This window comes from Macaca fascicularis, chromosome 20, assembly GCF_037993035.2.
Source record: "Macaca fascicularis isolate 582-1 chromosome 20, T2T-MFA8v1.1".
Lineage (NCBI taxonomy): Eukaryota > Metazoa > Chordata > Mammalia > Primates > Cercopithecidae > Macaca > Macaca fascicularis.
Genome location: NC_088394.1, coordinates 30,225,730 through 30,251,044, shown reverse-complemented (window position 1 = coordinate 30,251,044; position 25,315 = coordinate 30,225,730). Strand labels below are relative to the sequence as shown.

The window sequence follows — 25,315 nt, the reverse complement described above, 5'->3', positions numbered from 1 at the left end:
AGACAAATGGGGAAAGGAGAATGAAGAATACTAATCCAGAAGAAGGTGAGAATAAAGGAACACAGAACAGATGGACAAATAGAAAGCATGTACACAGGTCAGGTGTGGTGGCTCATGTCTGTAATCCTAGCACTATGGGAGGCTGAGGTGGGTGGATCAGTAGAGGTCAGGAGTTTGAGACCAGGCTGACCAACATGGAGAAACTTTGTCTCAACCAAAAATACAAAAAATTAGCCTGGCATGGTGGCGGGCACCTGTAATCCCAGCTACTCGGGAGGCTGAGGCAGGAGAATTGCTTGAACCTGGGAAGCAGAGGTTGCAGTGAGCCAAGGTCATGCCATTGCACTCCAGCCTGGGCAACAAAAGTGAAACTCTGTCTTAAAAAACAAAACAAAACAAAACAAAAAAAGAGAAAGAAAGCAGGTACACAGCAATTTGTGAATAAAATCTCTGCTCCCTGCAGTTCAAGGGAGGGGACTGGAAACTAGGTGGCTGCTTTGAGGCAGACCAAGACTGCCACTGTGCCAGGCAGACAGTGGGGGAAGATCAAGCAAAAGTGCCACAATACACCCAGTTTGAAGATGACTTTTTCTTGACTGGGCAATCAGTTCCTATAGACTTTTAACCAGTGTATTAGTCTGTTCTCACACTGATGTAGAGAAATACCTGAGTCTGGGTAATTCATAAAGGAAAGAGATTTAATTAGCTCATAGTTTCGCAGGCTGTACAGAAAGCATGGCTGGGAAGGCCTTAGGAAACCTACAATCATGGAGGAAAGTGAAGAGGAAGCAGGCACATCTTACATGGCACGTCTTACATTTCCACACACTTCTAAACAACCAGGTCTCATGAGAACTCACTATCAGGAGAACAGCAAGGAAGAAATCTGCCCCCATGATCCAACGACCTTCTACCAGGCCCCTCCTCCAACATCGGGGATTACAATTCGACATAAGAGTTGAGCGAGGACCCAAGTCTAAATCATATCAACTGTTTTCCAGAGCTCTGGCACAGTTTTATTAATTTTTAGAGATAGGGTCCTGCTCTGTTTCCCAGGCTGGAGTCCAGTGGTGCAATCATGGCTCACCGCAGCCTTGACTTCCTGGGCTCAAGTGATCCTTCCACCTCAGCTTCCCAAGTAGCTGGAACTACAGGCATGCATTACCATGCCCAGCTAATTTTTTTGAAGTTTTTGTAGAGATGGTGTTTCGCCATGTTGCCAGGGCTGGTCTCAGACTTCTGGGCTCAAGTGATTCTCTCACCTCAGCCTCCCAATGTGCTGGTATCACAGGCATGAGCCACCGCTCCCAGCCAACTGTTGGTTTTATTTTACTGATTGCTTTAGTGTTTATAGTATTTACCTTTAAGTTATCATAGTCTGCCTTCAAGTGATATATACCACTTTGCATATAGTATAAGACCTTTAGTGTGTTTCCATTGATCCTTGCTCAGCCTTTATGCTATTGTATCATGCATTTTACTTTTTCATGTGTTACAAACTCGAAAATACATTGCGGTTTTTATTCAAATAGCTATCTTTTTTTTTTTTTTTTTTTTTTTTCTGAGAGAGGGTCTCAGTCTGTCACCCAGGCTGGAGTGTTGTGGTGTGATTGTGGCTCACTGAGCCTTGACCTCTCTATGCTCAGGTGATGCCCCCACCTCAGCCTACTGAGTAGCTGGGACTACAGATGCATGGCACCATGCTTGGCTAATTTTTGTGTTTTAGGGGGAGATGGGGTTTTGCCATGTTGCCCAGGCTGGTCTCAACCTTCTGGGCTCAAGTGATCTGACTGCCTCAGCCTCCCAAATTGCTGAAATTATAGGCGTGAACCGCTTCACCTGGCCTGAGCAGTCAATTAGCTTTTAAAGAGACTTAAATAATAAGAAAAATAATAATATGTATTTACTCATGCAGTTATCATTTCCAGCGCTTTTCATTCCTGATTCTATCTGGTATCATCTTCTTTCTGTCTGAAAGACGTCCTTGAACATATCTTGTAGTACAGATCTACTGGTGATTCTTTCTGTTTTTGTATGTCTGAAAATGTCTTTCTTTCATCTTTTTTATTTGTTTGTTTTTAAGAGATAGAGTCTCTCTCTGTCACCCAGACTGGAGTTCAATGGCACAATCATAGCTCACTACAGCCTTGAACTCCTGGGTTCAAACAATCCTTTCACCTCAGCCTCCCAAAGCACTAGGATTATAGGTGTGAGCCACCATGGCCAGACTCACCTTATTTTTTGAAAGATATTGTCATGGGTATAGAATTGTAGGTTGACAGTTTTTTATTTCTTTTTAATACTTTGAAGATATTGCTTCCCAGTCTTCTTGTTTGCATTGTTTCAGGCGAGAAATATGATGTCATCCTTCTCTTTGTTCTGTGTACATAGCATGTTCCATTTTTCCCACCGTCCGCTTTTAAAATTTTATCTTTAGCACTGGTTTTGAGCAATTTGATTATGGTATGCCTTGGTGTAATTTTCTTCATGTGCTTGGGGTCCTTTGAGCCTTCTGGCTCTGTAGGTTTCTGGTGTTCATCAAACATGGAAAAATTTTGGCGGGTATTTCTTCACACGTGCTTTTTTTTTTTTTTTTTCTGACTCTCTCCTCTGTTTTCCTTCATGGATACAAATTATTCACAAATTAGGCTGTTTGAAGTCCCATGTTTCATTGATGCCGTTTTCATTTTTGTGGAGTTTTTTTCTCCTTGTGCTTTGTTTTCAATTGTTTCTATTGCTATGTCTTCAAGTTGACTAATATTTTCTTCTGCAATGTCTAATGTGCTATTAATTCCATTCAATGTATTTTTTATATCCTCAAAGTCTCTAACTTTTTTAACATATGGCATACTCTGAACTGTTTCTCATCAGAACACTTCTGACATCAAATGTGTGGGTTTTTTCCACATCAACAACCAGTTCTCCAACTCTCCAGACACCAACTGGGCATCCAACAGTTCAATTCAATTTGGACACTAACTATCTGGCATTGGTGTCAGACCCCACAAGTTAAGGACTTGGTCACACAAAACTGCCTCCACTTGAGACACCAATTGAAAACCCCAGACCTCCCATAATTCTGACTGATAGGCTATCAATCAGGGGTTCCCACAACCCCTTCCTCGGGTTTCATAATTTGTTAGAATGGTTCACAAAACTCTGGAAGACACTTTATTTAGCATTACTGGTTTATGATAAAGGATACAACTCAGGGATAGCTAAATGGAAGAGATGTATAGGACTAGATATGGAAGGGGCACCCTCCTAGCACGCTGATGTGTTTACCAGCCCAGAAGCCCTCCAAACCCTTCATTCAGGGGTTTCTATAGATTTTCATTATGTAGGCATGATTGATTAAGTCATTGGCTGGAAATTGATGATTACCTCAATCTCCAAACCCTCTCCCCTTTCCAGAGGCCCAGGGTGGGGCTAGCAAACAGCCCTCATCTGAAGATATCTAGCGGCCCACTGAGCATCATCTCATTAGCGTAAACTCAGGGATGGTTGAAAGAGGCATATTATGAATAACAGGATGATCCTCTGACCTTGTCATTCAGGAAATTACAAGAGTTTTGTGCCAGGAACCAGGAACAAAGACCAAATATATACTTCTTCTATCACAATATCACACATAAAGTTATAATGACAGTGTTAATATCGTTCATTGCTAATTCTAACATCCTTGTCAGTTTTGATTGATTGATTATTCTCCTTATTATGGGTCCTTTTTCCCTGCAAAGGCATTTCTGATAACCTTGGATTGGATCTCAGACATTGTGCATTTTACTTTATTGGTTGGTGGATATTTTTGTATTCCTATAGGTAACCTGGAGCTTTTGTTCTGGGATGCATTTGTTTCTCTATTTCTTGGCTATTGTGAATAGTGCTGTAATAAACGTGGGAGTGCAGATATTGCTTCAACATATTGATTTTATATCATTTAGATACATACCCAGTAGTGGGATTGCTGGATCATATGGTGGTTTTATTGTTAACTTTTTTAGGAACCTCCATATACGTTCTTCCATATGTAGCCTCCATAATGGCTACTCTAGTTTACATTCCCACCAACAGCCTGCAAGGGTTCCCTTTTCAACACATCTTCACCAACACTTGTTATCTTTTGCCTTTCCAATAATAGCCATTCCATCAGGTGTGAGGTGATATCTCATTGCGGTTTTGATTTGTATTTCGCTGATGATTAGTGATGTTGAGCATTTTTCTCATAGACATATTGGCCATTCATATGTCTTCTTCTGAGCAAAGTCTATTTGGTTCTTTGCTCCCCACCTTTTGAGATAAGGTTTCACTCTGTCACCCAGGCTGGAATGCCAGTGACATGATTACATCATGGCTCACTGAAGTCTTGACCCCCTGGGCTCAAGTGGCCCTTCCACAGCAGCCTCCCACGTAGCTGGGACTACAGGCATGAACCACTATGCCTAGCTAATTTTTTGTATTGTTTTGTAGAGACAGGATTTCACCATGTTGCCCAGACTGGTCTAGAACTCCTGGGTTCAAGCAATTCTCCTGCCTCTACCTTCCAAAGTGTTGGGATTACAGGCAAGAACCACCATGGCCCCATTTTTGAATTGGATTTGCTATTGAGTCGAGTTCCCTACATATTTGGAATATTAACTCCTCAGAGATGCATGGATTGCAAATATTTTCTCCCAATCTGTAGGTTGTCTCTTCATTCTGTGAATTATTTCCATTGCTGTGCAGAAGCTTTTTAGTTTCATGTCATCCCATTTTATTTTTGCTTTCATTGCTTCTACCTTTGAGATCCTATCCAAAAATCCAGTGTCCAGAACAGTGTCATGAAGCTTATTCCCTATGTTTTCTTCTAGTAGTTTCATAGTTTCAGGACATTCATGTAAGCCTTTAATTTATTTTGAGTTGACTTTTGTGTCTGATGTGAGATAAAGGTCTGATTTCATTCTTCTTTATGTGAATATCCAGTTTCCCCAAGACCATTTTTTTTGAAGCAACTGTCCTTTCCCTGTTGTGTGTTTTTGGCACCTATGTAGAAAATCAGTTGGCCGTAAATACATGGATGCATTTGTTGGCTGTCTATTCTGTTGCATTTGCCTATGTGTCTGTTTTTATGCCAGTACCATGCTTTTTGGGTTACTATAGATTTATGATAAATTTTGAAGTGGTTTAGTGTGATACCTCCAGCTTTCCTCTTTTTGCTCAAGATTTCTTGGATTTTAGGAGTCTCTTTTTTTATTACCTTGTTCCTTAGATCCAGGGACAGACTGGATATTCTGGATCTTTTGTGATTCCATATAAATTTTAGGATCGTTTTTTCTATTTCTGCAAATAATGTAATTTTTTTTTTTTTTTTTTTTTTTTTTTTTTTTTTTTTTTTTGAGGACAGAGTCTCGCTCTGTCGCCCAGGGTAGAGTTCAGTGGCGCCATCTCAGCTCACTGCAACCTGCGCCTCACGGGTCCCAGCAATTCTCCTGCCTCAGCCTCTCAAGTAGCTGGGATTACAGGCATGTGCCACCACGCCCAGCTAATTTATTTTTGTATTTTTAGTAGAGACAGGGTTTCACCGTGTTAACCAGGATGATCTCCATCTCCTGACCTCATGATCAACCCGCCTCGGTCTCCCAAAATGCTGGGATTACAGGCATAAGCCACCACCCTCGGCCATATTTTTTTCTTTTTAAAGACAGAGTCTCACTCTGTTGCACAGGTTGGAGCGTGGTGGCACTATCTCGCCTCATTGCAATCTCTGCCTCCGGGGTCGAAGTGATTCTTGTGCCTCAGCCTCTGACAAGCTGGGACTACAGATGTGCACCACAACACCCAGATAACTTTTGTATTTTTAGTAGAGATGGGGTTTAACCATGATGGCCAGGCTGGTCTCAAACTCCTGGCCTCAAGTGATCCACTCACCTCAACCTCCCAAAATGCTGGGATTACAGGCATGAGCCACCTGGCCTCCTTGGTATTTTTTGTTTTTTGAGACACAGTCTAACTCTGTTGCCCAGTTTGGAGTGCAGTGTCATGATCACAGCTCACTGCAGCCTCAATCTCCCTGGCTCAAGTGATCTTCCTGTAAGTGCCTCTCAAGTAGCTGGGACCACAGTTGTGAACCACCACACCTAACTATTTTTTTTATTTTTTCATAGACATAACGTCTTACTATATTGCCCCGGCTGGTCTTGAACTCTTGGATCAAGAGATCATTCCTCCACGGCCTCCCAAAGTGCTGGGATTACAGGCCTGAGCCACTGCACCCAGCCATCACTGGTATTTTGATAGGGATTACACTGAACCTGTAGATTGCTTTGGTTGTATGACACATTTTATTTTCTTAGAAACAGTTTGATCCTTTCAGGTCTTGTTTTCATGATTTGTTGAGTTCTGTATCCAATGACCTGTGAATTATGAGCATTTCTAATTTAGCTGGTGAGATCAGCCACTGTTACCCACCCTGTGTGAGTGAGTGCTCAGCACCATTTCCTACAATCCTTTCAGATGGCTCTTGCCCCAGCCTCAAGTAGTGTCTTCATACACATGCAGTGATTGATACTCTGCTGAAGACGCTGGGAGGACCCTCTGCCAGTCTCTAGGGTTCTCTGTCAGCAGCGCTCTCATCTCTGATTCTCTGTCTTATGAACTCTAGCTGTGCTGGTCTCTGTGGACTCTCAGCTCTGTCTCCTCAACTTGGGGAGTCTGCCAGACTCTGCCTGGCTTCCCCTCCCTGAGCCGTGGTCTGGAAAATAGGTTAAGGCATGGAACCTGGAAATTCCTAGGACTTCTTATAGTAGGTAGTCAGGCAGACATGAGCAATAGGTAGTCAGGCAGACATGGGAGAGGCTCCCCACCCCCAGGAATGCCAGGTGACCATCAAGTGATGGTCAGGCCATTGTTACACTGTAACAATTGGGCCAGGTGTGGTGGCTCACTCCTGTAATCCCAGCACTCTGGGAGGCCGAGACAGGCAGATCACCTCAGGTCAGGAGTTCGAGACCAGCCTGGCCAACATGGCGAAACCCCATCCCAAAATATTACAACCCAATATTTTGTAAATATACAAAAATTAGCTGGGTCTGGTTGGGCACACCTATAATCTCAGCTACTCAGGAGGCTGAGGCAGGAGAATCTCTTCAACCTGGGAGACGGAGGTTGCAGTGAGCCGAAATCGTGCCACTGCCCTCCAGCCTGAGTGACAGAGCAAGACTCTGTCTCAAAACAAAAACAAATAAAATAAAATAAAAATAAAGTAACAATTAATGGGTCTCAGTGGGCCCACAGGAAAGGCAGTCTCTTGATAGATAGAAACACGTGAAGGCAGTGATCAGCAGCTTCCCGATAAGATCTCAGGAGTTGGGCAAATGGGCAGAGTATGCACGCAGAGTAACGGAAAATGGCAGAATCAGGGGAGAAGCGATGCAATCCCCCAGAAGCATGCCAACGTATAAAAGCCCAAGTGAAAGGGTGAATGGTGCATTTGATCTCTCAAGTTGCCCAGCTGGCTTTCTTCCCAGTGTACTTTATTTCCTTTCACTCCTACTCTCAAACTTGTCTCAGTTTCTTTCTCTGCCTTATGCCTGTCCGTCAAATTCTTTATTCTGAGGAGGCAAGAATTGAGGTTGCTACAGAACTGGACAGAGTTGCCACTGCTAACAGGCTCACCTCATTTGTATCCACTGCCCTTCATTTTCTGATGTTCACTGTTTTGAAAACTGTCATTGCATGTATTTTTGTCCGGCTCTATTGTTTCAAGCAGGAGGTAAGTCTTGTCCTTGTTGCTGCACCTTGGCCGCAAGCCGAAGTGCTTTCTCCAAACTTATACACATGTACTTTACTCTTCTTTTTCTCATTTCTTGAGATAGAAGCTTAGTTGGCTCAGTAATTATTCAAACTTTTGCCTTAACTTTTTTTGGGGAGGAGATAAACCAATTTTATTTTCTATTATGTTATACAAAAATCTAGAAATAATGGATTTTTACAGAAAAACAAATGATAACAAATGACAGTGCAAAAGAAATTATTTAAATTTGCTATTTTTTCCTCATGATGTTAGGATAATCATTTCAAAGTACATGTATCTGGCTTCAGAGTAGGATTGGTTCACTGGCTAACACCTGCCATAATACTACAGCTTTCAGTGTTTGTCTACTTTCCTGGTTCTTGACAAAACTTTTGAGGTCTTCAAGAAAAGTAATGTACTCCTGTTGCTCCAGGGCTGTGCTGAGCTCCACCAACTCATCTGAAAAGTGTTGTCCATCCCTTGGTCCACAAGGAAATCCACTAGATGGTCGTATAAGGCTCAGTCCAGGGAATCTGTGTTGAGTGTATTATTAACGTCCTTCCATTCAGACTCGCCAGTGGACTGAAAGCTAACTTCTCTGATAGAGAAAATGTCACTCTCAGCCTTCTCTTCTTGTCCAACCTCAGCCTCTGGATAGTGACAGTCCAGCACAAGGGCCTTCTTGCCATCATTCTCTATAACTTCAACCACAAAATTGGGAGTGGATGTCAATTGAGGCTCCTGTTCTTCAACCTTCTGCCCTTGCGAGAGTTCCTTTTCACCATCAAATGTTGGAGGAATGCTGTGTTAATGTTGCAAGTGTCAGTAATCTTTTCCCCGGCAACTTTCCACACTAATTTAGCTTCTGTCCCATTCAATTCCAGCTCCCAACCTCCAAACATCTTAGGGAGGGTCTTATGCTTCTGGATTTTCCTTTCCTTCTTAATTTCATCACTTAGGAAATCAACAAAAGCTTTTTCTCCTTTTGTGCGCAGACATGCTGCGGCCACGCTACAGCCACAGCCTCCAGACCGCAGGAGATGGGACCGCCCTGCACACCCTGCGCACACTCTGAGCAGCCAGGAGTGCCAGGCCCGTGGCCCACGCGCCGCTGCAGGAACTGCGGGAAAGGCGAGTTGGGCGCCGCAGCGCAGAGGCCAGCCGCGGCTGAGCTCAGCATGCTTGCCACGCAGCGCGCCAGAGGCGTCGTCGCGGAGAGGGCTGCAAACGCGTGCGGAGGCAAACGGCGATCCAGGGCTAAGCTGCCTTGATAAGTTTCTAATCCCAGGAGCGACAGGAACACGGATTGTAAAAAATCCACATACATACATTTATTACTTTTAACACTGTTGGATTTGTATAATTCTTTAAATCCAAAAAAAAGATAATCCATCATGTGAAATCCTTATGATTTTTTGTTGTTGTTGTTGTTTGTTTGCGTGTGTGCCAACATAAACCTCATCATTTAAAAAGTTTCCTTAACTGGGCCGGGCGCAGTGGCTCACGCCTGTAATCCCAGCACTTTGGGAAGCTGAGGCGGGTGGATCATAGGGCAGGAGATCGAGATAATCCTGGCGAACACGGTGAAACCCCATCTCTAGTAAAACTACAAAAAATTAGCCGAGCATGGTGGCGGGTGCCTGTAGTCCCAGCTACTTGGGAGACTGAGGCGGGAGAATGGCGTGAACCCGGGAGGCGGAGCTTGCAGTGAGCCGAGATCGGGCCACTGCACTCCAGCCTGGGCGACAGAGCGAGACTCCATCTCAAAAAAAAAAAAAAAAAAAAAAAAAAAAAAAAAAAAAAAGGTTCCTTAACTGGACAAAAATGAATGCCAGCATGCGTATTTATATGTTTTAAAACTTTTTGTTGTTGCACCTTTTAAAAATTGCTCATTCTTTCAGTGTAATAAGGTGATAGGGGAGAGAGATACAGAAATTATAAAGAGAGGAAAGCAGATGAAAACAAGAAGGGGGAATAGAAAAGCAAGGAAAATGAGTAGCACGTGGGTGACCTTTACAGAAATGGCGTGTAACCCCTCACTATTTCTGGATCTTCAATTAAAGTTTCCATAGGATGCAATGCATGGCTGGTCATGGTCCACATGCATTCACCAGCCACTCCACTGATCTGATCACTGCCTGTGTTAGTTACTCTATAAAATGGTAAAAACAATATGTAACAACACCATAGAAGAAAACTTAAGTGTAAATATAGCTTTTTGGTATTGTTAAAAATGAACAATGTTTGAAACCAGGGTTTCAAGGGACCATCCAGTTTTTCTCCCATTGCCATAGAAAATCTACATCCTAACTTCTCAACAGCTCTGAAATCTTGCTTCTTTTTACCCTAGAACCTGACAACATTTTGGTCTTGGTTTTCTATAGCACTAATCTGGCTGAGGTTATTTTCTGCTTCTCTCTTTCCCAGGCAGTAGGCTTCTCTGTGCCCAGCTGGTAATGGGGCAGAGGTAGAGAGGATTGTTCTCTTTCCAAAAGGAAATTGTTCTGAAGCCAGCAAATTTTGTGTTATTTTGGTAACACTACTGCCTTTCCTGCCCCTCTCTCCAGCTTTAACCTCATTTTTCCCCTTCCTTTCCCTTCCTTTCCTTCCCCTCCCCTCCCCTCCCCTCCCCTCCCCTCCCCTTCCCTTCCCTTGACTTTGACTCTTCTTTTTTGGTAACAGGGTCTCACTCTGTGGTCCAGATTGGAGTGCAGTGGCGTGAGCATGGTTCACTGCAGCTTCAATCTCCCAGGATCAGGTGACCTGAGTAGCTGGGACTACAGGCATCCACCACCATGCCTGGCTAATTTTTGTATTTTTTGTAGAGACAGGGTCTAACCATGTTGCCCAGGCTGGTCTGGAACTCTTGGGCTTAAGCCATCCTCCAACCTTGGTCTCCCAAAGGGCTGAGATTACAAGCATAAGTCACCAAAATACTTTAATAATTATTAAAAACTGTGCACTGCTCTAATCTCATAAAAGCAATAATGTATATGGGACTTCCCAAATTACAAAGGGCTTTCAGGTAGATTCTCATTTGTCCTCTGTGATAACGCTCTGGGAAGTGGTATTGATCACTCTCATGTCACAGATGATAGAGCAGCTGCTCAGGAGGCTGGACATATTGCCCAGGTTCTTGTAGGAAGTAGGGGTACCTTTAGCTAGATCTTCTCTCCAGAGCCACACCCTTTCTTCTAACATATGCCTAAAAGCAATTTTATCTGTTTACAGAAAAGAAAACTACATTTCACTTTTCAGTTCTAATGAATATGATTATACTCATATTCATAAGCTTTAAAAAAGAGAAAAGGAAATGTGAGCCAGGCCTGGTGGCTCATGTCTGGAATCCCAGGACTTTGGGTGGGGCAGGTGGATTGCTTGAGCCCAGGAGATCAGCCTGGGCAACATAGTGAGAGTTCATCTCTACCAAAATAAAAAAAATTTAGCTAGGCATGATGGCATGCATCTGTGGTCCCAGCTACTTGGGAGGCTGAGCCAGGAGGATTGCTTGAGCCCAGTAGGTTCTAGGCTGCCATAAGCTAAGATGGTGCCACCACACTCCATTCTGGGTGACTAAGACCCTGTCTCAAAAAATAAAAATAAATTAAAAGTGAAGAAAGGAAATGTATTGCTATCATTCAAGGCAGCGAATTATGTGGGTAGGGTAAACTCTAGAAATCAGTTAGTTATTCTAGATCAGCAGTCCCCAAACTTTTTGGCACCAGGGACCAGTTTTACGAAAAAGATAATTTTTCCATGGACGGGGACTGGGGAGGATGGTTTCAGGATGATCCAAGCATATTACATTTATTGTATGCTTTATTTTCACTATTATTAATACATTGTAATAAGTAATGAAATAATTATACAACTCAACATAAAGTAAAATCAGTGACAGCCCTGAACTTGTTTTCCTACATCTAGACCGTCCTATCTAGGGGTGATGGGAGACAGTGATGGATCATCAGGCATTAGATTCTCATAAGAAGAACCTGCACAGTTCACAATAGATTTGGTGCTCTTATGAAAATCTAATGCCACTACCGATCTGACAGGAGGCAGAGCCCAGGTGGTAATGCTCGCTTACCCAATGCTAACCTCCTGCTATGTTGCCTGCTTCCTAACAGGCAACAAGTACTGGTCTGCAGACCAGGGGTGGGGACCCCTGCTCTGGATTGTCTCATTCCTTTGCTTTACCTCTTTGTACCCTGCCATGGTGGGATTAATGACATTTTAGTTTGTGAAGGGTTTTCTATCACAGGATGGGCAAGGCAGCAGATATTGCAAATTTGCTGGGATTGCTACTTTATTGGTGGTTCTGGCACGAGGTTTGAAAGCAACCAGTTTAACAAAGCTAACTGACTTCCTCTATGATTTTTTCCAAATTTCAGCTATTTGCGGTAGTTGTCTTTTCTTTTCTTTTCTTTTTTTTTTTGAGATGGAGTTTTGTTCTTTCGCCCAGGCTAGAGTGGCACGATCTCAGCTCACTGCAACCTCCACCCCTCGAGTTCAAGCAATTCTCCTGCCTCAGTCTCCCAAGTAGCTGGGGTTACAGACGCCCACCACCATGCCTGGCTAATTTTTGTATTTTTAGTAGAGACAGGGTCTTGCTATGTTGGCCAGGCTGGTCTCAAACTCCTGACTTTGTGATCCACCCGCCTTGGCCTCCCAAAGTGCTACGATTACAGGCATGAGCCACCATTCCTGGCCAGTCTTCATCCAGAATCAAAAAACTGAAGGTTGTTATTCTGTTGCTGGAGAAAAGAAGGGACATCACCTGCATTGACTGGTACAGTGTACTTCTTCCATTACTCTGTTTCTATCTTCCACAACCGCCAAAGCCAAGGGCTGCCATCCTGTTTTTACAGGACATAGAAACACCAAAAGCCTACGATTGTGCTGTTGTGGAAATAGCCAGCTTTTAGGTGAATCACTTTATTGACAAGAAAAGAAACTAAAAAAGATTATTTTGTGCATTTGAAAAATGAAGAGTTTGTAATAATCATATTCCAAAGCTATATCTCTTCTAATGTTAAAACTCAGCAGAAAGCTGCAACAGAAACTTGGAGATAATAGGCTAGAGAACTGCTCAGTAGCATCAGATCCCAGCAAGTAGGCTACCTTGATGGGATTTACTTTATTAAATAGATAATAAAGAAATGTATTCAGTGCATGTATTACTTGGCATTGACTACATCTGAAGCCCTAATTGCAGCAAAGGGATCTGAGCATGTGAGAAGAGTGCTCTGAATCCACAGCTATTGTGTTCTCCAGAGAGCTTTTTTCTTTTTTTCTTTTGAGACTCTCTTGCTCTGTTACCCAGGCACGATCATAGCTCACTGCAGCCTTGACCTGCTGGGCTCAAGCGGTTTTCCCACCTCAGTCTCCCGAGTACCTAGGACTACAGGCATGTGCCACCAAACCTGGCTAATTTTTTATTTTTGTAGAGACGAGACCTCCCTCTGTTGCCCAGGCTAGTCTCGAACTCCTGGGCTCACGAAATCCTCCTACCTCAGTCTCCCAAAGTGCTGGGATTACAGGGATGAGCCACCACGCCCAGCTAATGTTTGCATTTTTTGTAGAGATGGGGGTCTTGCTATGTTGCCCAGGCTGTTCTCAAACTCCTGGTCTCAAGTGATCCTCCTGCTTCAGCCTCCCAAAGTGCTGGGATTACAGGGATGAGCCACCACGCCCAACTAATGTTTGCATTTTTTGTAGAGATGGGTGTCTTGCTATGTTGCCCAGGCTGTTCTCAAACTCCTGGTCTCAAGTGATCCTCCTGCTTCAGCCTCCCAAAGTGCTGGGATTACAGGGATGAGCCACCACGCCCAGCTAATGTTTGCATTTTTTGTAGAGATGGGTGTCTTGCTATGTTGCCCAGGCTGTTCTCAAACTCCTGGTCTCAAGTGATCCTCCTGCCTCAGCCTCCCAAAGTGCTGGGATTACAGGGATGAGCCACTGCACCATGCTCCAGAGAGCTTTTTGAGGAAAGAAGAGACACATCTTTTATTTCTTATTGGAATGCTGTGATGTTTCTCATTTTTCACTCTTCTAATGTTCCTTCTGCTCTCCGCCCCCACGTTTCCTCCAACAGTCTATTGTTGTAGGATTTGTGCAAAGTATGTCTGGTTGTTTTTTTTTTTAAGTTAGAATTTTATGAGTATTCTCAAGAAATTAGGAGTTACATGTGTATTTTGGAAGCACAATTTGAAAAACTACAGCTGTCACTTAATAATTTCACTGCAAGTATAGCTTCAAAAAGTAATACTTGCACTCTTAAAGCATTTAGATGAACACATTAGAGATAAAAGAACAATTCACATCCCAGAGCTCTGTAATGTCCTAAAAATGGTGCTTTATGTGTGATAGACATCATTCTCAAATGTCACAGAACCCTTCCTTGGTCTGACGATTGCATTTCCCAGGTGTCTTTTTCTTTTCTTTTCTTTTTCTTTTCTTTTTTTTTTTTTTTGAGACGGAGTTTCGCTCTTGCGTCTCAGGCTGGAGTGTAATGGTGCGATCTTGGCTCACTGGACCTCTACCTCCTGGGTTCAAGCAATTCTCCTGCCTCAGCCTACCGAGTAGCTGGGATTACAGGCATGCGCCACCACACCCGGCTAATTTTTATATTTTTAGTAGAGACAGGGTTTCACCATATTGGCCGGGCTGGTCTTGAACTCCTGACCTCAGGTGATCCCCCCACCTCGGACTTCCAAAGTGCTGGGATTACAGGCATGACCCACTGCACCCTGTGGCCCGGGGTCTTTTTCATAACATCTTACCCTCAGGAAAAGAGGCTCACTTGGGTTCTGGTCAGAACCCTCCTCCTAGCCTCCATTCTGGCCTTGACCTCATTCTCTACAGCTATAAAAGTAATGAGTTGAATAATACTCTGAACAGAGAGTTCCTGCAGCTCTGAGTTTTCATGGTTCCAAGAGCACAAATGAAATAAGAGCATCACCTAAATGTTATAGGAACGTGACACTTGACTGTTGTCTAGCCTGTGTGTGTGCATGCATGTTTTAGCATTCTGGGAAGATGAGAATTACCGTGAATGTACTTCCAAGCAATGACAAACAATAAAACTGGGTGCAATACAGTTGACCATCTCTACGGCAACCTCTGTTGACCTGTGTATGCATGTTTTACTAATTTGGTACACCCCACTTTAAAATATAAATGATCTTATGTTGATAATCATGCATTTGTGGCCATCAGTTATTTGTGACCATGACAACTCTGCTATTGTTTTTGCTCTGGAATCTTAAAAGAAAAGCTGTGGAGGAGTCTGGGGGAGAAGACACCAGGAGAGAGATGCCTCATTTTAATCTTTTCTGGAACAAACAGGTAATAACTTCTGGAAAAGATGACTTCAGTATCTACTTCCTCCCACCACCCCCATGAGCTCTTCATGGTGATGTAGAAATACCTGAGTTAGCCCTGTCCTTTAAGAACTGACATTAGGCTGGCACTTCTGTTCTGTCACCCAGGTGGGAGCACAGGGGCACAATCACAGCTCACTGCAGCCTCCATCTCCCAGGCTTAAAGGATCCTCCCACCTCAGCCTCCTGAGTTCCATCTCCCAGGCTTAAAGGATCCTCCCACCTCCGCCTCCTGAGTAGCTGGGACTACAAGCATGCACCACCTTCCCTGGGCAATTTTAGAACATTCTGTAGAGACAGAGTCTCACTACTTTGCCCAGGCTGGTCTTGAACTCTTGGGCTCAGTTTTCCCACTTTCACCTCCCAAAATGGTAGGATTGCAGGCATGAGCCACTGCACCTGACCACCTTCTGTATTTGAATGAGTCTGGGGGAATCTTTTTGGTGAGAGGCTCTGTTGTCTTATACTTATTTGGGGCAACTCTTTGAGGGCCTCGATTGCTAATGTCTCATCATGGTAATTTAAGAACTGCTATGAAGCATCTTCAACAGCAGTTTAATCATCATTAAACCAGATGACCATGCAAACTCTGACATGGCAAATCTGAGGCGTCCTGAGGTCACAACTAGGACAGTGATTTTTAGTCTATGGCTGGGTGCCATGACTCATGACTGTAATCCTGACGATTTGGGAGACCAAGGTGGGTGGATCGCTTGAGGCTGGTAGTTCAAGAACAGCCTTGCTATGTTAGCAAGACTCCATCTCTACAAATAATGGTTTTAAAAATTAGCCATGTGTGGTGACACTTGCCTGTGGTCCCAGCTACTCAGGAGGCTGAGGTGGGAGAATTAGTGCTTGAGCCCAGGAGGTTAAGACTGCAGGAGACAAAGTTGCGCCACTGCACTCCAGCCTGGGTGACAGAGCAGGACTCTGTCTCTTAAAAAAACAGATTCAGCCACAACATCTGCAAGGCACTAGCATTTGAGAAGTCGCTTCTCTCCATGGTCTCGTATTGGTTTTCATCCCGGTATTAGAAATGCATCAGTACTCCCTTGGGAAGTAGCAAGCGTCACTGGCAACTACCCCCATGTGCTGTGAAAATGCACATTTTAAGAAAGAGCTAGACAGGGCCCGAGTCACTCCGTGGCCCATGGGCTGTGATAAAGGTGTCATGGTGGCCACAGGAAGCACGATTGTTTTCTCCTTGTTCATTGCAGAGGACTGGAGGTTGAAGGTGTGACTTATGCTGTTGTCCCAGAAGCTGGCGCTTTCTCAGGGGTTCTTTTCTTGTGATACCTGAACAACCACGCAGAAAATGCAAATTGGTTACTCTCCAAAACTATTGTGACAAAACAATGCTTTGGGCTTGAATGCTCTATCACGGTTTTCATGTCATCAAGAAACCCTAGGCCAAGCTCGTGCAACCTTCAGCCTGCAGGCCACATGTGACCCAGGACAGCTTTAAGTGCAGCCCAACACAAATGTGTAAACTTTCTTAAAACATTATGAGATTGTTTGCATTTTTTAAGCTCATCAGCTATCATTAGTGTTAGTGTATTTCATGTGTGGCCCAAGACAATTCTTCCAATGTGGCCCAGGGAAGCCAAACCATCCCTACCTAGGCTTTTCCATTTTAGCCCTTCCACATTTCCCAGAGCAGGACAGTCTGTCACATCAGTCTCAATGGCCAGCAGGACTTTTCCTCACAGACTGAGAGCTGTGATCGCTAAAGTGTTCAAAAGTGATGTTAACATACTCAAGACTCTTTCTTAGGGCTTGAGGGTTACAGCAAACATCTCTGCCATCTGTCTGCCTGCTTTCCTGCTGTTTCTGTTACTCCTGAAATTCTGACATCATATCCCATGGTCAAAGCAACTGACTTCTGTGGTTACTAGAAATTTCTTTTTTTTCTTTTCTTTTCTTTCTTTTCTTTTTTCTTCTCTCTTTTTTTTTTTCTTTTTTTTTTTTCTGGTAAGGCGAGGTTTCATCATGTTGCCCAGGCTTGTCTCAAACTCCTGAACTCCCAAAATCCACCCACCTTGGCCTCCCAAAGTTCTAGGGCTACCAGTGTGGGCCACTGAGCTTGGGCCACTACTAGAACTTTCTTCCTGCTTTTCCCACTCTGCATTTCGTGCTGCTATCGATGAAACTCAGCTTCTTATTTCTAGGCACTCTCAGAGTAAGAATCCATAGGAGGCTTTTATTTTCAGAGCATATAACCCCATTTTTCCTCTGTTTCTGACATATTTTTCTGTGCCATTGTTACTGTGGTTATACCCAGAGATGTAGCATTACGTTTGCATTTGTAAAAATTCCTACTTTTCCCCACAAAGGGATTTCACCATGGTTGGCTATTTTAACAGACAACGTGTAGTACGTACCATACATTTGTTTTCTGAGTCCTTGAAAATAATTTTCTGCTATATTGTTCTTCCCAGCTACAGTTTTTGGAAGTACAGCAGAACAACTTGCTACTCTTTTGAAGGTCATAATAACAAAACAAAACACACCCTTTTCTATCATCACCCAAAAAACTTTCATGCATGCAACAAAGATTGTGACATGGTCAGGGAATAGTTTGTAATACGGAAAGGATGGCTTTGTTTCTTGGCAAAAAGCTGGAACATGAACACCTACAGCACAACAGGATTGTGACCTTCCTTCCCTCCCTCCCTCCTTCCCTTCCTCCCTTCCTTCACTCCTTCCCTCCTTCCTCTCTCTTTCTCTTTCTGTCTTCTCCCCTCCGCCCCCAGGCTGGAGTGCAGTGGCACGGTCTCAGCTCACTGCAACCTCTGCTCCCGGGTTCAAACAGTTCTCCTGCCTCAGCCTTCAGAGTAGCTGAGACTGAAGGTGTGTGTCACCACAACCAGCTAATTTTTGTGTTTTTAACATAGACAGGGTTTCACCATATTGGCCAGGCAGGTCTTAAACTCCTGACCTCAGGTGATCCACCCATCTAGGTCTCCCAAAGTGCTGGGATTATAGGCGTGAGCCATTGCGCCCTGCCTTGATAGGCTTTCTTAATGTGAAACAGTTTAAATTACTTTCAACTTTAGTGTTAAATGGATTTTTTTGGCTTTCAAATTCTTTGAAAAGTTAATAATCCAAGTGTGGCATGAGTGGTATTATTTTAGCAGTTAGATGAATGAGCTACTGGATCCCAGTATTTCCCACTTTACCAAATAAAAGGGCATCCTGTGGAATTCTGCTAAACCAAGACAGGCCTTTCTATTGAGCAATAGTGACAAAGGTGTCTAAATATGTGAAATAGTGGCATTTAAAATTTTTTTTCTTTTAATTTATTTATTATTATTATACTTTAAGTTGTAGGGTACATGTGCATAACGTGCAAGTTTGTTACATATGTATACTTGTGCCATGTTGGTGTGCTGCACCCATCAACTCATCATTTACATCAGGTATAACTCCCAATGCAATCCCTCCCCCCTCCCCCCTCCCCATGATAGGCCCCGGTGTGTGATGTTCCCCTTCCTGAGTCCAAGTGTTCTCATTGTTCAGTTCCCACCTATGAGTGAGAACATGCGGTGTTTGGTTTTCTGTTCTTGTGATAGTTTGCTAAGAATGATGGTTTCCAGCTGAACCCATGTCCCTACAAAGGACACAAACTCATCCTTTTTTATGGCTGTATAGTATTCCATGGTGTATATGTGCCACATTTTCTTAATCCAATCTGTCACTGATGGACATTTGGGTTGATTCCAAGTCTTTGCTATTGTGAATAGTGCTGCAATAAACATACGTGTGCATGTGTCTTTATAGCAGCATAATTTATAATCCTTTGGGTATATACCCAGTAATGGGATGGCTGGGTCATATGGTACATCTAGTTCTAGATCCTTGAGGAATCGCCATACTGTTTTCCACAATGGTTGAACTAGTTTACAATCCCACCAACAGTGTAAAAGTGTTCCTATTTCTCCACATCCTCTCCAGCACCTGTTGTTTCCTGACTTTTTAATGATTGCCATTCTAACTGGTGTGAGATGGTATCTCATTGTGGTTTTGATTTGCATTTCTCTGATGGCCACTGATGATGAGCATTTTTTCATGTGTCTGTTGGCTGTATGAATGTCTTCTTTTGAGAAATGTCTGTTCATATCCTTTGCCCACTTTTTGATGGGGTTGTTTGTTTTTTTCTTGTAAATTTGTTTGAGTTCTTTGTAGGTTCTGGATATTAGCCCTTTGTCAGATGAGTAGATTGCAAAAATTTTCTCCCATTCTGTAGGTTGCCTGTTCACTCTGATGGTAGTTTCTTTTGCTCTGCAGAAGCTCTTTAGTTTAATGAGATCCCATTTGTCAATTTTGGCTTTTGCTGCCGTTGCTTTTGGTGTTTTAAACATGAAGTCTTTGCCCATTCCTATGTCCTGAATGGTACTACCTAGGTTTTCCTCTAGGATTTTTATGGTATTAGGTCTAACATTTAAGTCTCTAATCCATCTTGAATTAATTTTCGTATAAGGAGTAAGGAAAGGATCCAGTTTCAGCTTTCTACTTATGGCTAGCCAATATTCCCAGCACCATTTATTAAATAGGGAATCCTTTCCCCATTTCTTGTTTCTCTGAGGTTTGTCAAAGATCAGATGGCTGTAGATGTCTGGTATTATTTCTGCGGACTCTGTTCTGTTCCATTGGTCTATATCTCTGTTTTGGTAGCAGTACCATGCTGTTTTGGTTACTGTAGCCTTGTAGTATAGTTTGAAGTCAGGTAGCATGATGCCTCCAGCTTTGTTCTTTTGACTTAGGATTGTCTTGGAGATGCGGGCTCTTTTTTGGTTCCATATGTACCTTAAAGCAGTTTTTTCCAATTCTGTGAAGAAACTCATTGGTAGCTTGATGGGGATGGCATTGAATCTATAAATTACCTTGGGCAGTATGGCCATTTTCACGATATTGATTCTTCCTATCCATGAGCATGGTATGTTCTTCCATTTGTTTGTGTCCTCTTTTATTTCACTGAGCAGTGGTTTGTAGTTCTCCTTGAAGAGGTCCTTTACATCCCTTGTAAGTTGGATTCCTAGGTATTTTATTCTCCTTGAAGCAATTGTGAATGGAAGTTCATTCCTGATTTGGCTCTCTGTTTGTCTGTTACTGGTGTATAAGAATGCTTGTGATTTTTGCACATTAATTTTGTATCCTGAGACTTTGCTGAAGTTGCTTCTCAGCTTAAGGAGATTTTGGGCTGAGATAATGGGGTTTTCTAAATATACAATCATGTCATCTGCAAAGAGGGACAATTTGACTTCTTCTTTTCCTAACTGAATACCCTTGATTTCTTTCTCTTGCCTGATTGCCCTAGCCAGAACTTCCAACACTATGTTGAATAGGAGTGGTGAGAGAGGGCATCCCTGTCTTGTGCCAGTTTTCAAAGGGAATTTTTCCAGTTTTTGCCCATTCAGTATGATATTGGCTGTGGGTTTGTCATAAATAGCTCTTATGATTTTGAGGTACGTTCCATCAATACCGAATTTATTGAGCCTTTTTAGCATGAAGGGCTGTTGAATTTTGTCAAAAGCCTTTTCTGCATCTATTGAGATAATCATGTGGTTCTTGTCTTTGGTTCTGTTTATAGGTTGGATTATGTTTATTGATTTGCGTATGTTGAACCAGCCTTGCATCCCAGGGATGAAGCCCACTTGATCATGGTGGATAAGCTTTTTGATGTGTTGCTGAATCCGGTTTGCCAGTATTTTATTGAGGATTTTTGCATCGATGTTTATCAGGGATATTGGTCTAAAATTCTCTTTTTTTGTTGTGTCTCTGCCAGGCTTTGGTATCAGGATGATGTTGGCCTCATAAAATGAGTTAGGGAGGATTCCCTCTTTTTCTATTGATTGGAATAGTTTCAGAAGGAATGGTACCAGCTCTTTCTTGTACCTCTGGTATAATTTGGCTATGAATCCATCTGGTACTGCACGTTTTTTGGTTGGTAGGCTATTAATTATTGCCTCAATTTCAGAGCCTGCTATTGGTCTATTCAGGGATTCAACTTCCTCCTGGTTTAGTCTTCAGAGGGTGTACGTGTCCAGGAATTTAGCCATTTCTTCTAGGCTTTCTACTTTATTTGTGTAGAGGTGTTTATAGTATTCTCTGATGGTAGTTTGTATTTCTGTGGGGTCGGTGGTGACATCCCCTTTATCATTTTTAATTGCGTCGATTTGATTCTTCTCTCTTTTCTTCTTTATTAGTCTTGCTAGTGGTCTGTCAATTTTGTTGATCTTTTCAAAAAACCAACTCCTGGATTCATTGATTTTTTGGAGGGTTTTTTGTGTCTCTATCTCCTTCAGTTCTGCTCTGATCTTAGTTATTTCTTGCCTTCTGCTAGCTTTCGAATGAGTTTGCTCTTGCTTCTCTAGTTCTTTTAATTGCGATGTTAGAGTGTCAATTTTAGATCTTTCCTGCTTTCTCTTGTGGGCATTTAGTGCTATAAATTTCCCTCTACACACTGCTTTAAATGTGTCCCAGAGATTCTGGTATGTTGTATCCTTGCTCTCATTGGTTTCAAAGAACATCTTTATTTCTGCCTTCATTTCGTTATGTACCCAGTAGTCATTCAGGAGCAGGTTGTTCAGTTTCCATGTAGTTGAGCGGTTTTGATTGAGTTTCTTAGTCCTGAGTTCTAGTTTGATTGCACTGTGGTCTGAGAGACAGTTTGTTACAATTTCTGTTCTTGTACATTTGCTGAGGAGTGCTTTATTTCCAATTACGTGGTCAATTTTGGAGTAAGTACGATGTGGTGCTGAGAAGAATGTATATTCTGTTGATTTGGGGTGGAGAGTTCTATAGATGTCTATTAGGTCTGCTTGCTGCAGAGATGAGTTCAATTCCTGGATATCCTTGTTAACTTTCTGTCTCATTGATCTGTCTAATGTTGACAGTGGAGTGTTGAAGTCTCCCATTATTATTGTATGGGAGTCTAAGTCTCTTTGTAAGTCTGTAAGGACTTTCTTTATGAATCTGGGTGCTCCTGTATTGGGTGCATATATATTTAGGGTAGTTAGCTCTTCCTGTTGAATTGATCCCTTTACCATTATCTAATGGCCTTCTTTGTCTCTTTTGATCTTTGATGGTTTAAAGTCTGTTTTATCAGAGACTAGTATTGCAACCCCTGCTTTTTTTTGTTCTCCATTTGCTTGGTAAATCTTCCTCCATCCCTTTATTTTGAGCCTATGTATGTCTCTGCGTGTGAGATGGGTCTCCTGAATACAGCAGACTGATGGGTCTTGACTCTTTATCCAGTTTGCCCGTCTGTGTCTTTTAATTGGAGCATTTAGTCCATTTACATTTAAGGTTAAGATTGTTATGTGTGAACTTGATTCTGCCATTATGATATTAACTGGTTATTTTGCTCGTTAGTTGATGCAGTTTCTTCCTAGCCTCGATGGTCTTTACATTTTGGCATGTTTTTGCAATGGCTGGTACCGGTTGTTCCTTTCCATGTTTAGTGCTTCCTTCAGGGTCTCTTGTAAGGCAGGCCTAGTGGTGACAAAATCTCTAAGCATTTGCTTATCTGTAAAGGATTTTATTTCTCCTTCACTGATGAAACTTAGTTTGGCTGGATATGAAATTCTGGGTTGAAAATTCTTTTCTTTAAGAATGTTGAATATTGGCCCCCACTCTCTTCTGGCTTGTAGAGTTTCTGCCGAGAGATCTGCTGTTAGTCTGATGGGCTTCCCTTTGTGGGCAACCCGACCTTTCTCTCTGGCTGCCCTTAAGATTTTTTCCTTCATTTCAACTTTGGTGAATCTGGCAATTATGTATCTTGGAGTTGCTCTCCTTGAGGAGTATCTTTGTGGCATTCTCTGTATTTCCTGCATTTGAATGTTGGCCTGCCCTACTAGGTTGGGGAAGTTCTCCTGGATGATATCCTGAAGAGTGTTTTCCAACTTGGTTCCATTTTCCCCCTCACTTTCAGGCACCCCAATCAGACGTAGATTTGGTCTTTTTACATAATCCCATACTTCTTGCAGGCTTTGTTCATTTCTTTTTCTTCTTTTTTCTTTTGGTTTCTCTTCTCGCTTCATTTCATTCATTTGATCCTCAATCGCTGATACTTTTCTTCCAGTTGATCGAGTCGGTTACTGAAGCTTGTGCATTTGTCACGTATTTCTCGTGTCATGGTTTTCATCTCTTTCATTTCGTTTATGACCTTCTCTGCATTAATTACTCTAGCCATCAATTCTTCCACTTTTTTTTCAAGATTTTTCATTTCTTTGCGCTGGGTACGTAATTCCTCCTTTAGCTCTGAGAAATTTGATGGACTGAAGCCTTCTTCTCTCATCTCGTCAAAGTCATTCTCCATCCAGCTTTGATCCGTTGCTGGCGATGAGCTGCGCTCCTTTGCCGGGGGAGATGCGCTCTTATTTTTTGAATTTCCAGCTTTTCTGCCCTGCTTTTTCCCCATCTTTGTGGTTTTATCTGCCTCTCGTCTTTGATGATGGTGATGTATTGACGGGGTTTTGGTGTAGGTGTCCTTCCTGTTTGATAGTTTTCCTTCTAACAGTCAGGACCCTCAGCTGTAGGTCTGTTGGAGATTGCTTGAGGTCCACTCCAGACCCTGTTTGCCTGGGTATCAGCAGCAGAGGCTGCAGAAGATAGAATATTTCTGAACAGCGAGTGTACCTGTCTGATTCTTGCTTTGGAAGCTTCCTCTCAGGGGTGTACTCCACCCTGTGAGGTGTGGGGTGTCAGACTGCCCCTAGTGGGGGATGTCTCCCAGTTAGGCTACTCAGGGGTCAGGGACCCACTTGAGCAGGGAGTCTGTCCCTTCTCAGATCTCAACCTCCGTGTTGGGAGATCCACTGCTCTCTTCAAAGCTGTCAGACAGAGTCGTTTGCGTCTGCAGAGGTTTCGGCTGTGTTTGCTATTGCCCTGTCCCCAGAGGTGGAGTCTACAGAGACAGGCAGGTTTCCTTGAACTGCTGTGAGCTCCACCCAGTTCGAGCTTCCCAGCAGCTTTGTTTACCTACTTAAGCCTCAGCAATGGCGGGCGCCCCTCCCCCAGCCTCGCTGCTGCCTTGCAGGTAGATCACAGACTGCTGTGCTAGCAATGAGGGAGGCTCCGTGGGTGTGGGACCCTCCCGGCCAGGTGTGGGATATGATCTCCTGGTGTGCCTGTTTGCTTAAAGCGCAGTATTGGGGTGGGAGTTACCCGATTTTCCAGGTGTTGTATGTCTCAGTTCCCCTGGCTAGGAAAAGGGATTCCCTTCCCCCTTGCGCTTCCCAGGTGAGGCGATGCCTCGCCCTGCTTCAGCTCTCGCTGGTCGGGCTGCAGCAGCTGACCAGCACCGATCGTCCAGCACTCCCCAGTGAGATGAACCCAGTACCTCAGTTGAAAATGCAGAAATCACCGGTCTTCTGTGTCACTCGCGCTGGGAGTTGGAGACTGGAGCTGTTCCTATTCGGCCATCTTGCTCCGCCCCTCCTAAAATTTTTAATAATATTATACTAGAAAGATGGTCCCTCTACATTGCCCAGCCTGGTCTTGAACTCCTGGCCTCAAGTGATCCTTCAGCCTTGGCCTCTCAAAACGCTGGGATTATAAGTGTAAGCCACCATGACTAATGGTGGCATTTTTGTCTTCTTCAAGGAAAACATTAAAAGATGAGTTGGATAACTTTGTGAAAATTTTTGTTTCTTAATGACTATTTTGAAAGTATTTTAGAGAGAGATTGAATGACTTTCTGTGAAATGCCAAGACCGGCTACTCTGAGAGATGTTGAGAGAGAGGCCACTAAGGAAAGTCAGGAAAGTAGACGGACACCTGCGGGATTACAACCCTCATCTTCCGGGCGTTAATCAAATCTGCAGTGAATATGATTTACATTATTAGTGTGTGAGTGCAGTTGCAACATTTTTATAAATGTTTAGGCTGGACTTCTGAACATTTAGATTTCATTAAGTAGTACAGTATATTAAAATGATTTGGCCAGGCATAGAGGCTCACACCTATAATTTCAGCACTTTTCGAGGCCGAGGCTGGTGGATTGCTTGAGCCTAGGAGTTTGAGACCAGCCTGGGCAACATGGTGAAACCCCATCTCTACTAAAAATATAAAAATTAGTCAAGTGTGGTGGTCCATGCCTGTAGTTCCAGCTACTCAGGAGGCTAAGCTGGCAGAATCACTTGAGCCAAGGAGGTTGAGT

General features: G+C 43.1%; 1 pseudogene; it reads right to left on the bottom strand.

The window, feature by feature from the left end:
• Positions 1 to 8,075: 8,075 nt before the first annotated feature.
• On the bottom strand, positions 8,076 to 9,164 carry LOC102121871 (complement component 1 Q subcomponent-binding protein, mitochondrial pseudogene; annotated as a pseudogene).
• Between the last annotated feature and the right edge of the window lie 16,151 nt (positions 9,165 to 25,315).